The 24,165-nt window shown below is 39.2% G+C and overlaps 1 protein-coding gene, 1 non-coding gene and 1 pseudogene across 3 annotated transcripts in view; 1 reads left to right on the forward strand and 2 right to left on the reverse strand.

Moving 5' to 3' along the window:
• The window catches only part of CDH20 (cadherin 20), a 224,947-nt gene that overhangs the window by 146,554 nt on the left and 54,228 nt on the right, over window positions 1–24,165 (reverse strand). The window lies entirely within an intron of this gene.
• Window positions 5,732–6,080, forward strand: LOC126941389 (60S ribosomal protein L30-like; annotated as a pseudogene).
• LOC126941636 (U6 spliceosomal RNA) lies at window positions 20,029–20,137 on the reverse strand. The gene has a single exon (XR_007721403.1). It is a non-coding gene; the product is annotated as a U6 spliceosomal RNA (small nuclear RNA).

The following is a 24,165-nucleotide window of genomic DNA, read 5'->3' on the forward strand; positions in this document are numbered from 1 at the left end:
CAACATCTATTATTTTTTGATTTTTTTTATTATGGCCGTTCTTGCCATATACATATTTTTAATTGTAGTACAAATTCAGTCATTTTCTTCATGAATTCTAGGTCTTATGCCTATGCTGAGAAAGGCCTTCTCCTTTCAAAGATTATAAAAATACTTACATGTGTTTCCTTCTAGGGCTATTATGTTGAGATATTTAATCCACTTGAATTTTGTTTTTGCTTGATGGTAAGAGGAGGGGATCCAACTTCATGCTGTTTCCACATAATATTTAGTTGTTTTTAAACCATTTATTTTCCATTCCATCATTTGCCACTGATTTTAAATATCAACATATCAAAAGATCATATCTCTGTTTAAATCATATACTGTTTTAATTATTATAGCCTTATAATGTGTTCTGCTATCTAGAAGGAAGAAAATGGCATTACTTCCTCAAGCAAAATTGTTGGGTCAAATTGATTTGGGGTTCTGCGAAGGCTGCACTAATTTACAGTTTCACTAGAAGCATATACAAATGCTTATTTTGCTTCACCTTACTAATACTTGTACATATGTATTTAATGTTTTACATGTATTTTTTAAAATTTCAAATTTCATAGATAAAAGTGGTAGGTCGTAAGCTTTATTGCACATTCATTACTAGGATAGCTGAGCTCTTCTTGATACTGTCATTACATTTTGCTATTATTTTAAAATATTTTCTATTCAGTTTAATGTGCTCATGTTAGGAGATTTGTGTGTTTTAGAAATGGCTCATGCTTGAACTAAGGAGAACACAGTGGTTGACCCAGGACAGGTCAATTCAGAAACCAAAAACTAAGGAGCTCCCTGCCTCTAGGAAACATAGTAGGACAATAGTAGTGTCAAAAGGCAAAATTACAACAAATTTACTTTCATTATCTGAATTGGCTTTTGTTTACAATTTAAAAATCATAAATAAGATTGTAGCGCCTGGTTCTCAGAACCAGAAAAGGTTCAAAGAATTCCCCGGCTGCATTGTGGTCAGACACTTATGGACAGAAAATGGAAGTCACAGGGACAGCTTAATAGGCAACAGCTTGGTGTTTTGCCTAATTCGAATCAGCTGGCTATGATTGGTTGGTGCTCAGCTACTGTGATCTGTGATTGACTGAGACCAGCTATTAATATGTGTTACTTGAGTAAACTACAGAGTTAGGGTTTAGTTAATGTACTATGTTAGGTTGCGGTTCATTACTTAAGGATTCAGGACAGGGGCATCCTCAGGCGCAATTTTAATTTAGTTTAACAGTTGCCAACCTTCATTAAGCTTTGTCTTAAAAGCTTTATATTCCCTGGCTTCTGAGATCCTCTCACTACTATGTGGAGGCATTATATCCATCCCCACTTTCTAATGAAAACTGGGGCTCAAGGAGAGACACAACTTGTCTAAGGTCGCAGAGCTGGCAAGGTGTCCGGACCACTTTGTGAATCCAAACGGTGTGAGTTCTGAGTCCAAATGTCCCGTGGAAGGGTCTGCTGAGATGTGCCATCCTTTCCCGAGGACTGCCACAGGACCATACTGAAGGAGCCTGTCCCAGGCTCGGGCCAGCAAAGACAGAAACAGTTGCCTGTCCCCTTAAAAGTCAGGGTCCTAAAGTCTCTGGAGGAGTGGAGATGAGGATGCAGGGTGGGGGCACAGAGACACTGTGGGGACCTCCCTTCTCCACAGTGAGAACCGTCTGGAAGACTTGCATGTTTTATGATGGCAAAATCATGTATTAATGGAAACATTTCTAAGCAACCAGTTCAAAAATGCTCAGAATGGGTTGGAGGCATAGCATAGACTTCTTTTCAAAAGTAAAGACATTTTCAGTTTCTGTAAAAAGTCATCCTTACCTGGAAGGGGTACGTTGTAATTATTTACTCTTTTAAAAATATGGAGTCAGATGCTACTACTTTTTATGATTAAATTTGTGCTTGCTTTTAAGTTGTAGTGTGGCAGATAAGGAGCTGATGCTGGAATTAAAAAGATGTGGTCTGTCTTTTTTTTTGTATTAGTATTCTCTTTTATCCTACTTGTCAATTTTGTGAAGTTTAGTTTAGTTAAAATTAGAGAATCTGTAAGTCCACATAATGCAATTTGACTTTTTGAGTAAAAAAAATGGTGGTGGGTTTTTTGTTTTCTTTCTTTCCTTTTTTTTTTTTTTTTTTTGGCTTCCACAGTTGACTAAATTAAGAGGATCAAAAGGTTTAGCCAGGGTTCTGATTAACTCCTTGTTGCTGACTAGTTTGCTGTCTAAAGTAATGGGGTGAGAGGAGGAAAAGCAAAATCAATCTAAAACTAAATGCTGGTAAGAAACAAGTCTTAGACTAGTTAACTTGATGGTTGTAGCTTGTACACAGGTCTAAAGTGGGATTTGAAGTGTCTGTGGCCACCTCTATGAAGAATAGTGTTAAAATCATATATCGTTCATTATAACATTGATCAGTGCTCACTGCTCACTTGGAGCTGGATTTGTGATATAACATTGTAGAGGAGAGGTTGAAACCAGAGATCATCTAGCCTAAAACCTTATGCCTCTCTTAGTTCCTTCTGTTTGAAAAAATGGCAACATTCCAACAGTTACTTATGCAAAGTTCTAGAAACTACCTTTGACCTTCAGTTCTCACACTCAATAGATACCCCAATACTGTCAGTTCTGAACCCAAAATGAATCTTGATTCTTAATTTTTTCCATCTTTGCTGCCACCATCTTCGAACTCTTATTTCTTACCAAATTTTTTTCATTAGCCTCCTATCTGGCCTCCCCACTTCTATTTCCCCCGTTAATAATTTATTAACTCAGTATCCTAAATGATATTTTAAAATGTTTTTAAAACTCTTTCACTTTAAAATTTTTTAAATTTGAAATGATTTTATATTTATAAAAAAGTTACAAAAATAGTGCAGAGAGTTCTCATATATTCTTCATCCAGCTTCTCCTAATTTTAACATCTTACATATATAACCAATTTTGGAAAGCGGGAAATTAACATTAATGTAATACTATTAACTAAGCTACAGGTCTTATTCAGTTTTCACCAGTTTTTAATGTTTCTGGTCCAGGATACAATCCAGTGACCCACATTACATTTGCTTGTCATATCTCTTTAGTGGCCTTCAATTTGTGACAGATCTTTAGTCTTCCTTTCATAACATTGACATTTGTTAAAAGTACTGGTCAGTTCGTTTATAGAATGCTCCCTAGTTTAGGTTCCTCTGTTGTTTTCTATGACTGGATTGGGTTATGCATTTTTAACAAGAATTATCACAAAAGCGATGTTGTGTCCTTCTCAGTACATTCTGTCTGGGGCTAAATGTCTTGTTAAAGATATAAATTTGATCATGTTACAAACCTGCAGTGGGTTTCCATTTCTCTGAGGGTAAAAGGTAAACTCTTCTAAGATCCTACATAATTTCCTGTTACTTTAATTCATGCCTTTTGTAAGGGCCAAGACAATTTAAAATTAAGAGGCTTAATTCTTGTTGAAAATAGAAGGAATTCCCCCGCCCCAACCTCTTATTCTGAGAACATTTACTTAGAAAACTTGTAATTGTTAACTTCTTTCTCTGTCTCTGTGAAATATAATGTAAATCTTTTTGAAAGCTAAATAAGCCTCTGGCCAGTTTTAGACCCAGGCATATCTTTCTCAAGGACATGGGAGCCATCTCTTTCAAATGGAATCAAGGAAGATAGTGCCCCTATTTCTCCATTTCTGTGGGAGGGCAGGTGCCTCGCTCCAAGTTGCAAAACTATCTCTTGTCATAAAGAGAAGTTTATTTTTCTGTGGAATAAAGCCAGTAGTTAACACAGATGGTCACCTCAACTACCAAGTAAATTTAGGAAGAGCTATGTGTGACAAATGGTGTTGCCAAGTCCTCTTACTTGAGAACTAGTTATTGTTTATCTTGATGACAAGTATGTTCCACATGGTAAGAGGATGAGATGTCGTTTGAACTTTGGAATCTCTTGATGGATTATCTGTGATAGGTATCATATTCTTATTCAAAGCTTTTTCAATAATAAGATGACTTTCTTTCTCTTCTAGTCTGTAGAGAGGTTTTCTGTGTTGGGAGGAGATTTTGTTTTTAATGATGTTTCCCCAACACTCTTTCCTGCGGACTTACTATGGCTTTCTTTCATGTTTCAAAAAGTACAAAACTGTTGCTTGCTGTATAATCCTCTGCCTGAATTCCTCCACTTTTCTCCACCTCTTCGTTTAAATAGCTCCTTTCAATCTCTAGGACTAAGTTCAGATATAATCTCCCTAAAGACACCTTTCTCAACCACCCTGTCTAAGGAAGCCACCCCTTCCAGGGATTCTATCATATTATCCTGTTTCTATCTTGCAGAATATTTAATACATCCTGTAATTATTGTACTTGTTAATTTGTTGATTTCTTTATAGTGTTCTGTCCTCCACTACAATGCAAGCTGTAGCAGGAAGAGACTCCCCTCCAATCTGTCCAATCTCACCCCATCTGTCTTGTTTATGGTTGAAGCCTTCATACCTAGAACAGTGCCTGGCACATAATAGGTGCTTGATGCATATTTGTAGAATGAACAAATGAAAGATGAGATTGATAAGCAGGTTAGGGTAGTTAAATAATGAAGATGTACGTTTGCTTTTATCCTATTCTTTATCAACTTGTGGAAGTCTCAACAAATGAGTTTTTAGCAGTCTCTGTATTTAACAAACATAAAATAATTATATTGAGGAAATAATACATGAAAAATTCACCTTCATACTTGAACAAAAATAGGCCCAAATGCTTGTTTTGAAAAGGAAAATCTGTGATTTTTTTTTTTTAAATCCACTCAAATATTTTAGGAAAGCTTTCATGTTAATTCTGGATACAGCTGGGGCCATTTGAATTGTAGCATTGACTAATTGGCCAGTGTGAACATCAATTAGTCCTGAATAAAGAGCAGGAGATGAATGCCAAGAAGGAGGAAGTGGAGACTCAGATTGTTCAGCAAATCTAGTAGGAATCTGCACATCCTGACAGACAAAGAAGGGACCTTCTGCAAGACCCTTGAGACAGTGGAAGCCTTGAAGTTACACTGATATTTGAAGGAGGGCTTAACACAGTGCTTCTCAACCTTAAGCATGCAGCATAGTCCTCTGGAAGGCTTGTTAACACAGGCTTCTGAGTCTCATCCTAGAAGTTTCTGATTCTGTAGGCCTTGGGCCCCAAGAATTTGCATTTTAACAAGTTCCCAAATGATACCGCTAACATTGGTCCAGGCTCTACACTTTGAGAACCACTGCTTTAAAGCATTGATTGACAGGAAGAACCTGATGGAATTTGTTTATAATAGTCTTTTAAAATTTATTTTATTTAATTATTTAGAGATAGGGTCTTGCTCTGTCACCCAGCCTGGAGTGCAGTGGCGTAATCATAACTCACTGCAGTCTCAAACTCCTGGGCTGAAGCAATCCTCCCGCCTCAGTCCCCTGGAGTCGCCTGGCCTACCACTGCTAATTTTTAGGTTTTATTTTTATTTTTTAGAGATGGGAGTCTTGCTATATTGCCCAGGCTGGTCTCAAGACTCCTGGCCTCAAGCTTTCTTTCACTTTGGCTTTGCAGAGTGCTGAGATCAAAGGCATGAGCCACCAAACCCAACCCTATAACAGTCTTTTAAGAGTTGACAATGGCCTGTCTCGCTGCCGGGCCATCTTAACAGCAACTCTTGGTTGGAGGCCGTCCCGCACCTAAGGCAGAAAGATGGTGGCTGCAAAGAAGACAAAAAAGTCGCTGAAGTTATCAATTCTAGGCTCTAACTTGTTATAAAAAGTGAAAAGCACGTGCTGGAGTACAAGCAGACTCTGAAGATGATCAGACAGGGCAAAGCGAAATTGGTTATTCTCTTTAACAAGTGTCCAACTTTGAAGAAATCAGAAATAGAGTACTGTGCAATGTTGGTCAAAACTGGTGTCCATCACTACAGTGGCAATAATATTGAACAGGGCACAGCATGAGGAAAATATTACAGAGTAGGCACACTGGCTATCATTGATCCAGGTGATTCTGACATCATTAGAAGCATGCCAGAACAGACTGATGAAAAATAAACCATGCAAAATTTCCCTTTAATAAAATTTGCCAGAGCTTGCTAAAAAAAAAGTTGACAATTTTTTTTAATTAAACAAATGTTCCATTTTTTAACTGCCAAGGAAAAGGGTCTCTTTTTTCATGCTCCATTTTTAAAGGTCCTGTCTCTGTATCTCAGCTCTCATTTATTGAGCATGTACTAGTTACCCACATTATTTTATTTAATCTTTAAAATTGCTGGGTAAATCCTTATTTTACCCATGAATTATTATTGTATTTTAGGTGACAGAACCAAGATTTCATACAGCATTTTCAATAACTTGCCTTATATCATGATGTGGAATTTCATTGCTCCCTACAGATCCACTCTGGATTTCTATATGTGAGAGTCTTTAATATGATATTGAAGAAATCCGCTGAAAAGTTTCCCTAGGGGTTTTCCTCCTTAACCAGATCTTATTATATTTTGGTGGGTTAGTGGCCTTTATTCTCAAAACAAATAATTAAAATTCAAGATTCAAAGACAAAACATACCTATTTGTTTTTAAGTAATAAACCATGTTTTTCTCTGATTAGATGCATTACTCCTCACTCTGGAATCATAGACTCTTCTGTTAGTAGTTTATTTTTAAAATTTAATTGTATTTTAAGTTCCAGGTGCAGGACGTGCAGTTTTTTTTTTTTGTTTTTTTTTTTTTTTTTTGAGACGGAGTCTCGCTCTGTCACCCAGGCTGGAGTGCAGTGGCCGGATCTCAGCTCACTGCAAGCTCCGCCTCCCGGGTTCACGCCATTCTCCTGCCTCAGCCTCCCGAGTAGCTGGGACTACAGGCGCCTGCCACCTCGCCCGGCTAAGTTTTTGTATTTTTAGTAGAGACGGGGTTTCACTGTGTTACCCAGGATGGTCTCGATCTCCTGACCTCGTGATCCACCCGTCTCGGCCTCCCAAAGTGCTGGGATTACAGGCTTGAGCCACCGCACCCGGCCTTTTTTTTTTTTTTTTTTTTTTTTTTTTGAGACAGAGTCTCGCTCTGTCGCCCAGGCTGGAGTGCAGTGGCGCAATCTCGGCTCACTGCAAGCTCCGCCTCCCGGGTTCACGCCATTCTCCTGCCTCAGCCTCCCGAGTAGCTGGGACTACAGGCGCCCGCCACCGCGCCCGGCTAATTTTTTGTATTTTTAGTAGAAACGGGGTTTCACCGTGGTCTCGATCTCCTGACCTTGTGATCCGCCCGCCTCGGCCTCCCAAAGTGCTGGGATTACAGGCATGAGCCACCGCGCCCGGCGCAGTTTTGTTACATAGGTAAACGTGTGCCATAGTGGTTTGCTGCACCTGTCAACCCATCATAGGTATTAAGCCTCGCATACATTAGCTATTTATCCTGATGCTCTCCTTGCCCTCCACCACTCCAGTAGTGCATTCTTGCCCTCCCTGTGTCCATGTGTTCTCATTCTTCAGCTCTTACTTATAAGTGAGAACGTGTGGTGTTTGGTTTTCTGTTCCTGTGTTAATTTGCAGAGGATCATGGCTTCCAGCTCCATCCATGTCCCTGCAGAGGACATGATCTCATCCCTTTTTATGGCTGCATAGTATTCCATTGTATATATGTACATTTTCTTTATCCAGTCTATCATGAATGGGCATTTGTGTTGATTCCAACTCTTTGCTATGGTGAATAGCGCTGCAGTGAACATACGTGTGCATGTATCATTGTAACAGAATGATTTATACTCCTTTGGATATATACCCAGTAATGGGATTGCTGGGTTAAATGGTATTTCTTTGCTCATGAATTCTCTAAGCTTCTAGGTAGTGCGATTATTGGCCAGTGGTTCACTGCTGACCAGTGATATAGCCGCTGCTGCCACAGGGCTCTCTGACTTCAGGATTAGGCCTCTTTTTGCTACAATGCTTCTCAGCCTGAGATGCAACAAATTTTAAGACTAATTGGTAACACCTTGAGGTATTATATGACTGAAGTAGATATTATTCATCAGCCTGAGGTGAGCCTGATCTAACATAGAAGACTAGTTAAGACAAAAGTCCTAGTGTGAAGTGCTGCATCTAGGTGTTCTGTTACCCAAGAAACATGGTAGCCTTGTTTCCCAAGAAGTATTTTAAAGATAACTCTAGCAAAACACTCATTTTCTACATGAGTCTGAGTAATTTGTCTAAGTGGTAAAACCAAACTGACCTTTTGCTTAATTGCCTACATAATTCAATGAATTTTCTATTGAGAGACATTAAGACCAAACAAGTTCTCCTTAACATCCCAGAAATGCATGGATCACCTTGAAAATCTCTGAAAAATGAATAAAGAGAAGCAAGTGACTGAGTTCATAATTGTTTCCCTCTCTGTAAGCCAAAATTGATGGCCAGGAGGAAGGCATTGAAGCCAGTACATACTGACACTATTTATAAGATCTTGATATTTTAGACTTGTATTGCACCATTCATCCTGAGATCATAAAAATGGTTGTTAAAATTTATACCATATTAGTCTGATTAACCCTGAGAAGGGTAAAAATAAAGGATTGAGGAGAAATATTTATTTCACAAGGGTTGGGACTTGAATATACAGAAAGCTGCATAAATCTGCAGATGTTCTAATTAGATTCAGCTGAACTGCTTCAGAATGCACGATAACATGGATTTACTCTGCCAACTACTAAGAATAACTTTTCTGGTGTAAAAAAATGTTCAAGTTTCAATATTGAAACATAAAATACCCCAGCCCAGGGGATAGATTCTTTTCACATCAATTTCTTCATTGGCTGAAATTTCTCTAGCAGTTAAGTTGCTCCTTTATTATAAGACTTAAACAGAATTTTCTAAATGGTGCCCTAATGGTACTCTTCCCAGGTTATAGTACCTGGAATCCTATTTTCTGTTAATAGTTAAACATTAACCTTAGATCACTGTAATACCATCAGGCAAGTTATTCATATGGTGCTTAATTTACAAGCAGGGAGTAGTTTAGGCCATGAGAAAATCTGGTTCATAAAGAGGATGACATTAAGGAATCAAGAGATGTATTTCATGAGGTAGTTTTGCTAGTCAATTTCCTTTTTTTTTTCCCTTGAATATATGCTGGTTTTTAGATCTCAGGAAAGTTATTCCTTTGTGCTGGCAGGGGAAATCTGTGTTGTCCTGCAGTTGGAAGTATTTCAGTAAATCTTATCAGAGAATTTGCTGAGGCCCAGGTTACACCCAAGGTGAAGAATGAGCCTTCCTCTGGCACGAGAATCCTACTGGATCCCCAGAGGCATGGGGATCCCTTTGGTGTCCAACTTTGCAAAGTTCCATCAGCACCGGAATGCTTTCCACTTCCACAGAACCTGGCTGTCAGATCCAGCTGCACCTTTAATTTATCTGTTTCTAGGTCTGAGAAGGCAAGGTGAGGGAAAATGTCTCTTTACAAAGGGAGTCAAGGGGAAATGTGAGAGAGGCTGTGACTAGAACCTCATGTTCCGTTGCCTGCCCCTTAGACAAACCCAACTTCGGTCAATATTCCCTCAATTATATTTGATAAGCCAACCTATTATCCTTAATTAAAATGTTGGCAGGCAGTATTCATGTGAATTTTTGCCAAGGATTTATTATAATCTCCTTGTTTTATGGTTTCCTATTTTGAATAGTGAAAGAATAATTTCATAAACCCTTCTGAAGGAGAGTCTCTTGTAAATGCAAATTTTATCTCCTTCATAATCTTTTTGGATCTCTGTGAATTTGCATGGAACAAAAATACATTGCTCAAGTATGCTGTTTTAATTTATTAATAAAAACAAAATAGTTGTGAAAGGCATTTGTAGGAAATTGATTTGAAATAGATGTTACCATGGCATATGCATTAGTCTACAACATTAGGAACAATGAACATGGAAAATCAACATTATTTATAGAATTACCAGCTACCTATTACTGTAGAATCTGAAGTCAGGGATATTATAAATATGTAGAGTCATGTCCTAGCATTTACATTTAACCCTTGGTTGTCCAGTATCTAAGTCACTTTATCTTGTTTCCCTGTTATCCTATACATAAATATATGTGTGTAAACACACACACACACACACACACCTGATCATTGATGTAAAAACAACAGCAACAACAACAAAAACTGGTCACTAATGTATAGAACCCAATTGTGCCTGTAACATAAAAGAACTCAATAAATGTGAGTTCCCTCTTCCCATCCTAAATCCCTTTTTTTACTTCTTGGGCATTTTCCTTTCTCTCCTCACTTTTATCAAAGGATAGGTTGGGAATTTAAAAAAAGATGGAACTGGAATAAGCTTATTAGAATGCTTTGCAGCACACTGCGCAAGGAAATATTGGCAGATGAGTTTGAACATGGGTAAAATAAGTACGAGAATGATTAGTGCCTCTTCTCATTCCAAGATAGTGTCCTCTATTAGCATGGATGCTGGAGATGCAGCTGCACGGAGAGCATAGTCTGATATGCCAGAGGTAGGAGATATTCCAGGGAGGGCCAGCCCTTCAATGCATCAGATCAAATGTTCTCAGCCCGAGGAGGCCAATCCCTCAACTCTAAGGTTAAGTCTAAATAACAGCCACTTCCTCTTTCCCACTAAATACTTATTATGAGTCAGGCCCTTGTCATTTGGGGTGTCAAGCCAATGATGATAATCTTTCAGTTTATATTGAATATCGCTGGGATACCAAAGACTGACCAGAGCTCATTCTTTGGTTCTCAATCCCAAGATAGCCTTTATTATATGGTCCAAGACGAATAACTTCCTAACACTATCACTTGATATCTTCACACAGGAACGTTTGCCTCCTGTGAATTGAATCCTAGAAATAAAATCGTGCAGGTATTAGGGTGACGCATTTACCTGAATCTGGCAGAAGCACTTTTGACACAGCTGACCAATTATGGAACAAGAGGAGGGTAGAGGTTGTGTTCCCTTTTGTCTCTTTTTCAACTACGGAAATTACACTGTGGTAGCAGGATCTCCTTCAAGTCTAGTTTTGATAGACATTCCGTCTCCCTTTGCTCATTTTCACTTGCACGTAATCTCAGTTACGTGACACATACCAGAGAGGAGAGCCCTGCTTTTGCCTTTAGGTCTTTTGCAAGTTAACTGAAGAAAAGAATGAATTTTCAGATTGACTGTTATCTCACTAATCATATCTGCCCCCAAGTTAAGCCGTATCTACTTTGCCTTGCTCTGTCTAGACCTGACAGTCTAGACAAGAGTTAATGCTCATTAGCAGGCTGGAGAGGCCCCATGGATCTCCTTTGCCAGATAGTGTGATGTTTTCCTCTTCTGATAGAATTTGGAAAGAGGCTGTGACCACAGGTCAGGGAGGTGGACATGCAACAGGAAGCAGTCCTATTGTCCCCTCACTTGGTAACAATCTCACAGTACAGCAACACATTCAACTCCCAGGATAAAAGCAGGTGTTTTGCTTTAATTAAGACCAACAAAGACTTTTCTGTTCTCAATAGGCTTATATTTTTAGACACTAAGGTAAGGAGGAAGAGAACATTATCCCATTCTGTGCATAAAAATAAAGATTCAGCATGAACTGCATAATTAAGAACTGAAAGGGGGAAATGCAATTCAATTAAAACTGACAGAATAATACACGGAATCAATGGCTTTATTTGGTGCCTAATGATGATACTGTTTTCATTTCATTATACATGAGTCAGAACCAGCTTTGCCTTAGTTTAATTGTATTTTTTACAGAGTAAACCAAAGTATGCAATTTGCAGTAGACTCATCAATTAAAAAGAGGCTGATTTAAGATGATCATAAATTGGTCCCTGAGACTGAAACCAAATTTTTTCCCTTTCAATATATTAACTTACTGGAATGATGAGTAATTTTAGGCAGGGGTGGAGAGAGGCATTGGTGGGGGAGGTGAAGATTAGTGAACAAATATTAAAGACTGATTTCCATGAAAAAAAAATGACAGTAGTATGTTTTCCAGTGGGAAAATGATATGGTGATGTATTTTTGATCCAGTGAGCTGAACAAAACATGATGGGATTTTGGGCTGGAGAAGCAATGTATAAAATGAATCATGATATTGACACAAAATCAAGTGTAACAGGGAGATACCATTTCCATATGTGGCCTTCTAGCTATATGGATTTTAAAACTGAAACATGAGACCCAAGGAAAGCAGAAAGAAGAGGTTAAATTAGAAGTTATGCTACTCGAGTACTTTGTGGAATTAATGGTGGAATATAGAACATGTTGCTGTGAGGAACATTCACTAAACTTCTCAGACGTCCTGCTCTGTGGGGTACAGACAATTACTGGTGTTCTGTGAACCCCGCTGAAAACCCGATGTAAATTAGCAGTGAATGACTATGCAGTCGGGGTCTGAGAGATTGGTCACTGCAAAATGTGTCTGACTTATGTCTTCATTCTATTAGTCATGTGGATAAAAGTTTCATATTTTTCATGCTTGACTAAACTTCAAATGTACTGTATGAACAGGTAGATGAAGGTACTCTCATTTACCCATGACAACTCTGTGCTCCTCAAAAACTGATAAGTTTGGGCCAGGGAAATAGTAATTTTCCCTTCCTTGTGGGGTCAAGGGGACCACCCTGTCCTCCCTGGGAGACTTGTGCTGGCCACTCAGAACATAGTGATATAGGCTAGATCTTCCCACAGTAAATACATCCTTCTAACTCATTTCTATTTGTTAGTATTAGTGTAATCTTCTTTCTTACGGGGCCATGCTTCTTTGTGACTCTGCCATGCTGACTATGCCATTGATTCCTGTAGAGTGACCTGGAGTGGACAGAGAAAAGCAAAGCTAACAGAAAAGTATATACTCAGGAGTCTCAAAGCGCACAAATGAATAAAACAAGAAGGCCTGTGCTCTGTAGATAGGGGAGACCATCTTAAATTCATAATAACTCATCTGTAAGAACCATTTTTATATCTTCTTAAATATCTGATATTTTCCTTTTTTTGTTGTTTTTACACATTGAAAATAAAATGTCAGTATGCTGATCCGCAGAAAGGTTTTTAGACACTCCCATATATTATCCCTTAAATACTTGGCTCATCATTTAATCTGCTAATTATGATCTCCTGATCATAACCAGCTATTTGAGTAAGTATGTACATATATATGTATATAAATTATTTTAAGAAGACCGTAATTAAATTGATATTACTCCTTCCAGGTTCTGGAATTATTGTTGGCAAATTACATAATTTTTATAGGATGATTAGAAACAAGAACTGTCATTTACAAAGCAGATAAAACTATAAAATTAGAGTAAATAAGACATGTGCTATGTATGATTCGTATACTAGTTGTGACAGACAAATACTGACCCATTAAGACTCTCATTCATTACAGCCTGTGAACAGCACAGTGCAATTGCTAGATGTCTACACAGGCTAGGGATGTAGTTAATTGGTATGAAGCCATAAGTTACGCTGTCTTTGTTAGGATTCAGATAAATAGCCTTGATAGCCTTGATCTTGTTGCACTCTGACTTAGCTAGCAGAGCAAGTGAGTCACAGATGGAAGACTACATTTGTTTGGAGTTATAGCATTCATTCATTCTTGTATTAATTCCTACATTCAACAAAAACGTTTCATGCATCTTTTAGGATTCAGACATTATACTAAATGCTACATACTTCTTTTAATAAACACTTTATGGTACTTACTATGTGCCAGGCATTGACTCATTTAATTCTCATAATTACGCTATGAGGTGTGTTTCCCTCATTTTACAGATGAGGAAACTAAGTCACAGAGGTTGAGTAACTTTCCTAAGATTACACAGCTAGTAACTGGCAGAGCTGAGATTAGAACCCAGGCAGGCTGGCTCCAAAGTTCATGTTCTTAACCACAAGACAGACGTAGTCTCTGTCCTCGTGGAATTTACAGTCCAGAGGGAATACAGACAATAAACAGATGAGCAAGAAAGAGACAAAAAATGATGAGCTATGATAAGGCTATAAAAACGATGAGCTGTAACAAGCAAGGTAGTGCAAGATGATGGGTGGCTGCATAGGGTGGTTGGGGAAGTGACATCTACATGGAGGCAGGATTGGTTAGAAGGAGCCAGTCAGGGAGCCCTGAGAGTATCCAGGCCCTGGGAAGGCCTTGAATGCTCAAGAAACTCCACAGAGCTGCAGGGCTACAGCAGGCAGTAATGTGCTTTGTTGCCTCAGGAGCGGGTGGGCCAGGTCAGGAGGACTCTGGGCAAAATGCCTGGAAGAAACTTCATGAGGCAGAGAAAATTATTCTCCTGGATGAGATAAAATATTCCTTCAGTATGGGGAGGTTGGGTAAGGATGGGAAATAGATGGAAGGGGAGTAAGAAGGGCAGAGATGTAGGTGGGTTCCAGAGAAAGTCTTAGGGAAGTAGTCAACCTCCAAGAATCCAGAAGATACTGAGATTGGGGCAATCTGTTTCTTATATCCTAGGTTAGATGCCCATGGAAGCAATACCTACCTCTCCCACTAGAGTAACTGGCAGCACATTATATATGGGGTTTTGGATAGTTTCACAGAGACTCTGGTGCCTCAGTACAGCATAGAAACCAAACAGTTCATGGTCCCCGGGAACATACATAGTGGCAAGAACAGCCAGGCTTGAAGGGATAAACAGACAGCAGTAAGGGATGTCTCAGAGGAGACTGTGTGTGGACAAATTGCAAATGCCCTCAGCAATGTCTTACTACTATGAAGGCTTCCCCTGGCCCCAGGAAGTTAGGTTAACCCCAGGAAAAGCAGAGTTGTTGCTGTTTGCTGGGGATTAACTGCCTGCTACCTCCACAGGATAGAGGCTCAGAATGGAAAGGGAATAATGGAAAAATAAAGTTGGTCTCTTGCACATGTGCATTTATGGATTGAAGTTCCTACCTGCTTCATGTGGAGATATCTTCCAGGTTTGCTAAAAATTCACCTGCAGCACGTATCCACACCCTGGGTTGATTACAAACTCTAGGATGAAAGCCAAGTCATCTGGAGGCAACATGTGTAAGCCTGTGGGAGAGCTGTCTAACAGAAGGGAGCTCGATTCCTAGAAGTCACTGTTGATTCTGGAACTATCAGTGGGCTGTGATGAGGCTCAGTTTGAAAAAGTATAAGAGAATGTGTTAAGCCCTCTGAGCAGGTAAAAACTGGTCTTAAAAAAAAAAGGGTGAACAGGTGAAGGTACCCATAGAGGTTTCAAAAAATTGTTAATTTTTAGTAAATTAAGTTATTGATTTCCAGAATAATACCTAGAAAGGAAGAGTTCGGAAAATGATTTTTATGGCTTTTAACTTGGATGGTGATTTTTCTGAATGAACTAATACTCTTTCTGGAGAGGAAAGGGCAATACTATTAATAGCAGCAGCCACTAGAGAGAGAGTACTCTTCTGTAGTCTCTCTAAGAAATAGCTATTAAGGTTATAGTGAATTGAATCCCCTCAATGGTGCTTGTTCCTAATTTACCAAGATGTACCTCTCCACATGGTGTGCGTGCATGAACACACACACACACACACACACACACACACACACACACACACACACAGTGTGTGAGCACACAGGAGCGATACTATGCCTGGAGAGAGATTGGGGAGCAATCTTCACTTCACCGCAAGGCCTTGCATGAACACACACACACACACACACACACACACACACACACAGAGTGTGTGAGCACGTGAGCACACAGGAGAGATACTATGCCTGGAGAGAGATTGAGGAACAATCTTCACTTCACTGCAAGGCCAGTGCACAGTCTCAGAGGGAGATGGTTTCTAACACTATCGAAAAAGTAGCTGGGATTACAGGCATGTGCCACCAGGCCCGGCTAATTTTTGTATCTTCAATAGAGATGGGGTTTCACTATGTTGGCCAGGATGGTCTCGATCTCCTGACCTCGTGATCTGCCCACCTCAGCCTCCCAAAGTGCTGGGATTATAGGCATGAGCCTCCACGTCTGGCCAGGGTCATAGAATTCTTTTAGTGAGAGCATTTGAACATTTTTTTTTTTTTTTTATGAGTAGACAAATTTATTTCAAAAAAATACAAAGCACATGTGACAAAACATTAACATCTGTGATCAGAGTATGAGATCTTTTTAATTTCAGAAGTTGGAGGTAATACAGATTTTGGAGTTGATAAGGCTGGAATGTGACCAGGGGCACCAGTGGTTCAGGTGATGTGAAGGAGAAGGTCATTGGAGGTAAGGAGATCAAAGAACCAACAATCCAGGGTTGGGAGGGGTCATCCATGCATGTATGGAAGGCATTGAAGAAGAAGACAGTCATTAAGGTGCAGATGAAGATGACTCAGTCCTAAAAACTCACATAATAATAGCTAATGTTTATTCAGTGCTTATCAAGTACCAGGCACTGCACTATGAATTGTATATATCATTGTTACATTCATTTTATAGATGAGAACAATGAGGGTTACAAAGGTTGGTAAACTTTCCCAAGCACCACTGCTAGTGAGTGTCAAGTCTGTTAGTTCTCAGACCCAGACAGCCTGGCCCCAGAGCCTGCATTCTTTACCACTTTTCTCTCAGTATCTCTGAGTGGTGTAACTATTGCAAGGGGACAGAGGGCATAGGGTACAGTGTGAACCTTAAAGAAGTGGGAGGTTTTGCAAGGGGAAGAGGAAGAAGTAGTCTTGAACAACTCAGTCTTGGCCTTGAGGCATGAGGAGTGTGAATGACTAATAGTCTCCACTGAAGGTAGCTGCAGATTCCAGACAGCGGTTTCCTCCAGGGGAACACAGGTTCTTCCTAGGGCAAGGAGGTGGAAGGACCCTTCTAAGAAAAGGTGGAGAATATTGAAATACCCCAAGGCCATGCAGGAGGGTGGATGGAGAGACAGGGTGAGGGAGGTAGTCAGATGCAGAGATTACTGGTGCCCTCTGGCAGCGACATTGGTAAACACCATGGAGGCCCTGAGGAGTTCGTTGCTCTACCTCTATTGAGGCAGCAAGTGGTGAAGCAGTGAGCCTATTTCTTCCTAGAGCTGCAGTGACAAAGTACCACAAGCTGAGTGGCTTACACAGCAGTAATCTGTTGTCTTACAGTTCTGAGGTTGGAATTCCAAGATCAAGGTGTTTGCAGGGTTGGCTCCTTCTGAGGGATGTTCCAAGCCTCTCCTTTGGCTTCTGGACGTTTACTGGTGATCACTGGCATTCCTTGGGGTGTAGAAGCCTTACCCCAATCATGCCTCCATCCTCGCATGACATTTTTCCTGAGTGTGTGTGTGTGTCTGTGCACAAGTTTCCCATTTTTATATGAACCCCAGTCATATTGGATTAGGGCCCACCCTAATGACCTCATCTTAACAACTAATTACATCTGTGAGAACCTTGTTTCCAAATAAGGTTGTGTTCTGAGGTTCTGCGGGGTAGAACCTCAACACTGGAATTTTGGGGAGACAATCCAGACTATATAACTGTGGTATTAGGGGTACTGCTCACTCCTGGCCACTCACATTCGATTGGGAATCTGTTCTGAGCACCTGAGCATTCAAGACAATTTCTGGGTATAGCAGGGAACATACAAATGAATGAAACAAAATCCCTGGCTTCCAGGGCCTGAACTTGGGGGAGGTAAAGGGAGTGGCTAAAGTATGACAAACTCAGATGCCTAAAACACAAGTCAGATCTAATTAATGCTGTAAGTGAGATACCATCAGATTATTACATAAATTAAAAAATTAATGAGAAGGAGATTAGGGCTTCGGACCTAATTTGGTTTATTTTTAAATTTTACAGGTAAGGAATCTTAGTTCTAGAAATGTTAAATGGCCTGCTGCAGGTCTGCCAACTGGAAATCTGCTCTTTCAGTTACACCATGTATATAAAACACACACCCAGCCCCATTTTCTATTATGTCAAATGTCTTTGAGATGTATTTTTTAAAAAATATTTTTATATGACTGGTCAGGAAAATGATTACCTAAACTTACGAACATGAAGTAGCAAATAATGTTTAAAAGAAGTCAGAGACATTTCTATCTATGACAGTGACTGAGCTGTTGACTAAATATTGACTATAAATCTTCAACCACCCACTATCCACAGGTGCCAATCTGCCTACAGCTGTACACAATTTATATAATTTGTATTTTATGCCAAAATGCACTGTTAGTTTCTTGCATCCTTAAAAAATAAAACCATTAGCCACCTTGAACTACTGCAGTCTTCTCCTCCAAATGTCCTTCACCTTCTTAAGTGAGGTCAGAGTAGCCTACCTGGGAGAAATGGCTGGGCTCTATGCAAAGCCCTGGATTCTTCACTGCATTGACAAATAAACTTTGACAATTCCAAACTGTAAAACTACGAGGTCGAACTGGGAGCCACTTGACAACTGTGGGAAACAAAATGTCTGTCCTGAGTTTCCTGGGTAGGTATGGCTGGATTTGGTGGGCACTGTGAAGTGTGGTGTGGAAAGCCTAGGAAAAGAGAAAGAAGGTAAGGGGCAGTTGATCTTCCCCTTTTTTGGTTTATAGTGAGATTTTCCCAAGAAAGTGAAACTATCTTAGAAACATGGCAACAGAGAGTAAGAAGAAGAAATCTGGAATCAATTCAACATTGAATTTCTGATTTACAGTATACAAATGGAAAATAAAACTTGCTTCATTATGGACAACATTTAGGAAATAAGGCCACCGGGTTCAAGAGGGTCTGGTTCTCAGCATCAGAATTCCAGAGTTTGCTGTAAATTTGACCTGGGCAGCACCACTGGGCATAAGACTGCCCTCTTGTTCCTGGAAGTGAGGTGCAACAGCCAGGCAGTGCACCACCGAGTCTCTGATTTGGGAAGGACAAATATAGTAGGAAAAAAATACCTTGCTTCTTTCCTGGTTCAAAATTTGTGATGAATTATGCACATTTTTACCATAATAATTAAAAAGTTATTAAAGCTCTTCATCTATTTCTTATCAATTGTCAAGTAATAGAGTAGCAAATCCTTATTCTAGCCTTTCCTTCCTTCACTCAAATGCTTCAGTGTGGGATCATGTCAGTGTCTAAAATGTGTTTAATATGTAGCAGAGATATAATGATGAGGAAGGGAGACATAGTCCTTGTCCTCAGCGTAGAGATGGAGATGGATAGTCATGATATAATCGATATAATCTAGAAATACATAATTCCAAGCTGTAACAAGGTGACTGAGGAAGAATGAAGAGAACTGTGAGAGTACAACCTGTCCTCTGTATCCATGGGGATTGGTTCCAGGACTCCCTGTGGATACTTCAACCCCTCAAGTCATTTACAGCCAGCCTGTATCCACAGCTTCTGCATCTGCAGATACCGACTGTATACAAAAGGGGAGCTGATTTAGAGTGGGTAAACAGGGAAGGCTTCCCTGAGGACACGACATCTGTGCTGAGTGCATAAAGGTGTAGAGGTATTAATAGGCACAGTGTGGAGATGGGAGGTGGAGTGTGAGCAAAGAAGGTTCCGAACAGAGAACAAGTGCAAAGGAGCAAGGCTGGAGTCGGGGGTGGGGTAGGGCGGGAACAGAAGAACTGAAATAAGGTGACTAGAGCAAGTGGGAGAGAGAGGCAAGAGAGGGGGCTGGAGGTGCGAGCATATCAGGCAAGGGCAGTCACCTTTCTGAGCAATGGCAAGCTATTACAATTTTTAAGTGAGGAGCAAAAGATTCAGATGCTAGCATTGCAGGACTCTCCCCACAGCTGCAGTGTGGAAGATCAACAGGAGGAAGGCATGAGAGGAGACTGGAGGACCAGGAGAGAGAGGATGTTGCAGAGTAATGATGAAGATGGAGGAAGGGCACTGGGTCAAGAAATATTGAGGAGGTAGAATAGTTTTAGAATCTGCTTTTTCCACCTGACATATTGCGGATCTCTTTTTATTTATTTTTAAATTTTTGCCTGTTTTCATTTTTTATTGGATTGTTACGTTTTCTTTTTCATTTGTATTTTTTTATTTCATTTTAAGTTCCAGGATACATGTATGGGATATGCAGGTTTGTAAAAATATGGAATGCTTCACGAATTTGCGTGTCACCTTTGCATAGGGGCCATGCTAATCTTCTCTGTATCATTCCAATTTTAGTATATATGTGCTGCTGAAGCGAGCACTGTGGGTCTCTCTCTACATTTGAAAAATGTTGATCTCCATAATCAGGTCTCTATGATAGTTCCTTGTATGGATTAACTATTACATATTCAGTAATCTCCTGATGGACTTTTTTTTCAATTGCAAATGACTCTGCAAATTGTATCATGTATTAATTGTCTGATTGTTCCCTTAATGGATATTTTATATTAGTTGCCAGACCAACTCTCAGAAACATACTAGTTTATTCTCTCACTAATAGCGCATAAGACTTCCATTGTCTATCCCCTTTTGAACCCCAGTGTATTGTCAGTCATTTTAATTTTAGCTGGCAAATAGGTAAACACAATTCAATATTTTAACTTGCATTCTTCTGATTACTCATGAGACTGGCCATCTTTTCATGTGTTTACTGATCATTTATATTTGTTATTTTGTAGATTATCTATTTCTTTTGCCTATTGATGTCTCAGGATATTCTTTTCCATGTTGATGAAACATAACTTTTTTGTAACCCTTTGTCATATGTACGTAGCAAAAGTGTTTGCTAGATTTTTGTTCGCCTTTTAATCTTCTTGACAGGGTTTCCTATTCTACTTTGTTCTGCTTTTACCATATATATATATTTCTTTTCACTTCTAAGTAGCGTCTGTCATCTGTCAGTGGTTTTCTTTATGGTTCTAGTTTTGTTGACATATTCAAAAGGCCTTCCTCACTGCAAGGCTAGAAAAAGGTTTTCCAATGCTTTATTTTCTATTATGAATTTACTTGGAATTCAGTGTGAGGAGTAAGGGAGGGATACTTATTTATTTAGCAAGCACCTAGTCAATTGTCCTAATACCTTTTCTTGAATAACCATTATTTCCTTCTCTATTAGAAATGCCATCTTTTTTATTTACCAAATCCCCAAATACATTTGAGCTCAATTCTGAACTCTGTATTCTGTTTTTGATCTCTCATCTTGTGCCAGATTCACGCTGTTTTAATTACTGTTATTTTGTAACACAGTTTTTATATCTGGCAGTGCAGTTTTATCCACATTATTCTTCTTTGTCACGTCTTCCTGGTTATTTTTAAATATTTATTCTTCAAAATGGATTTTAGAATTATTTTCCCAACTTACACAAAAATATCCTGTCACAAGTTTGGTAGGACTTAAATTACATTTATACGTTTGCTTTACTCTAGCATTCTGGGTCATTACAAGTTTTTTCAAATAGTGACTGAAGTAATTTAATTTGCAATCAAGTAAAATTTGGCATATATTGTGACCTATCTTTCTGAAATATATGAGAAACTGACAAGCTGTATATTATGTAATTCACTAAATCACTGTATGGTTCTAGATGATTTATTCATTCCACAAATATTTACTGAGCTAAGCATATGCTGGGTGCTGTTTTGAGTACTGGGATACATGGTGAATGGGCAGGATCCCTGTTCTCATATTCCAGAGGGGAGAAGCAGTGGAGCTTGCCTTTGACAACAGATGGGTTGGGGGTAAGGGTGGGAAGGCCACAGTGACTGCAGACAAGTCTTTCCAAAAATACTTGCTTGGAAAAGAAGAAAGGAAATTGAGTGGCAGTTGGTCATGGGGGCAAGGAAGGTTTTTGTTTTGTTTTTAAAGTGACAGTCACTGGAGCATATTTATGTGCTGCAAAATGATCACCAGAAAGAGAGAAAATAAATATACAGAGGAGAAAGGAGATGCTTGCAGGATCCAGCTCCTTGAAGGTGAAAGTAGGTGGAATGTACTCCACAAGTGGCATGTTAGCTTTTGATAGAAGGAGCAAATTAATAATAGAAATTTCAGAAAGAGTGGGCCCAGATATAAGCAGATTAGTGTTTATATCACTACAGAAACTAAAGAGGTGTCTTTGCATGGGCAATAACCACATTTATACTACGATACCAATTATTCATCCATTTCAGCAAAAATGGGGATGTTTTATTCCAGTGTTAAGCTTAGACGTCATAACTTCTTTGTTGGAAACTGAATTTTGTAGGGCTGAAAGCAGTGCTTAAAACAATGTCTGGGACACATATGACACTTAATATTTATTGACTAAGTACACAAATTCATCTTATATTGCTGAATGGAATTTTCATACTGTCTAGGTGATATCATATCTCCTGTACAGAACTGTCCTGATTCTTAGTACTTCCATGTCAGTATGTAATATTTGTGTAACTTCACCATATGCTATAGTAGAAAAGGCATTGAACTTGGAGACAGAAGGCTTGGATTCAATCATCTGCCTTGCCAGTTTGTAGTTACTTAAAGCTGGGGAAGTTACTTAGCTTCTCTGGGTTTTACTTTTCTCATCGTAAAATGAGCCAATTGGGATAAATCAGTGTTTTTCAATCCTTTTAAACTGTTGGATATTTTCTTTGTATAAAAGGTTTTCTGGAGCCTACTATGTACAGCAGGTAATCAAGGACTCCTCAGACTTAAGTAGAGATGTGAGAAGGGGAGCCCCACCCATCCTGCAGCAGTGTCCTTGAGCCTGTCTCAACCCTGCCTTCATTTTGCTGAATGGAGCTTCTCAGAGCAGAATTTACAGAACTCATAAGATGAGCTCTAAGGGCTTTGAGAATTGCATAAACTATGGCGTGTTCTACCTGATGTGATTTTAATCATCCTGTGAACTAAAGAGTGCATGGTACTATTATGTCTGTTTCACAGATGGGAAAACAAGGTTCAGAGTTTATCATTGGCCTGCAATTTCTTGCCTAGTAGATGGAGGAGCAGAGATGAGAGCCCCAGTCCTTTTGTTGCCATCAAATGATTTCCCTCATCTGGCTTCCTGTTGATTCAGTGAAGACTCTGACTAAAATACCCGAAAGAATTTCTAACTTGTATTACTGTTCACATCCACACGCATGTCATAAAATCACTTAAAACTGTTTGCCTAAATGTTTTTCCGCACCTGAATTAGCTAAGTTACAGAACCTTTAATCAAATTGTGAAAAATAATGAGCTGTGAGGAATCATTATAATTTCTCAACAGAAATCTCTAAAATGCAAATCAAATGAATTGGCTGAATACTTATATCCGTTTAATTTTGAAATTAGTTTCATTTTTGAAATAATCTTCAGATTGAGACAGATGAGGCATGCAGTTCTACTTATTGTGAACCGTGGTAAAATAAGAAATCAGTTTTAACCCAAATGCATATTGAGAAATTAAAAGTTAAGACTAAACATTGAGTTGGGAGGGATTGACAATTGGGGTTGCCACATCAGATAAGGGCTGTCACTCCAGATTAACTGTCCTTCCCCTAGTATGTGCTCTACTCTCATGTTTGAGTTTCTACATGCTGATCTTTCTCTTGGAATACTCTTTTTGGCCAGATAAAAATATTACTTATTCATCAAGGCTCATTTCATAAACTGCTTTCTCTGTTTAGCTCACTCATCCTCATGGCCCCTCCTCCTTCATGGACAGAATTAATCTCCTTCCCCTGTGAACTCCCCTAGAACTTTGCACTGTAGGTATAGCACTCTTTACACTGCCATATAGCTAGCTGTAAAATCTGTCCTCCTTGCCAGGTTTTAATTTCTGCAAGGGCAGAGAACATTAAATATTGTAAGGGGTTTTTCCCCTACTATAAAAGTAACATACACTCAGTGAGACAAAATTGGGGAAAATGCAACAGAATTTAAAATGAAAAAGAGTCATTTCACTTATCCATTGCCCCTATACAATCAGTGCTTAGAATTTGAAATAATTCATCTAATGTTTCCTCCACCATGGACAAGCATTGAGTTTAATTGGGTAGACATTGTTAATTTCGAAGCACTAGAAGACTGTAAATCTCTCTGTCTCTGTATGACTCTTGATGTACAGTGTAGTTGGCTGGCAGACATATAATGATGTCTGTGTATACACATATAATTCTGTAGATATTTAGAATAAAGAAGGGATTTGCTCAAAGTATGGTCAAGCTTGTTTGGAAAGTATTTCATGAAGGCACTTCACTCTGGAAATCACATGCGTCCTTATCGCAAAATTTAGCAGACTTTAATGAATTCCAGCTGTTTTGTCGA

The sequence above is a fragment of the Macaca thibetana genome, chromosome 18 (assembly GCF_024542745.1).
Source record: "Macaca thibetana thibetana isolate TM-01 chromosome 18, ASM2454274v1, whole genome shotgun sequence".
NCBI lineage: Eukaryota > Metazoa > Chordata > Mammalia > Primates > Cercopithecidae > Macaca > Macaca thibetana.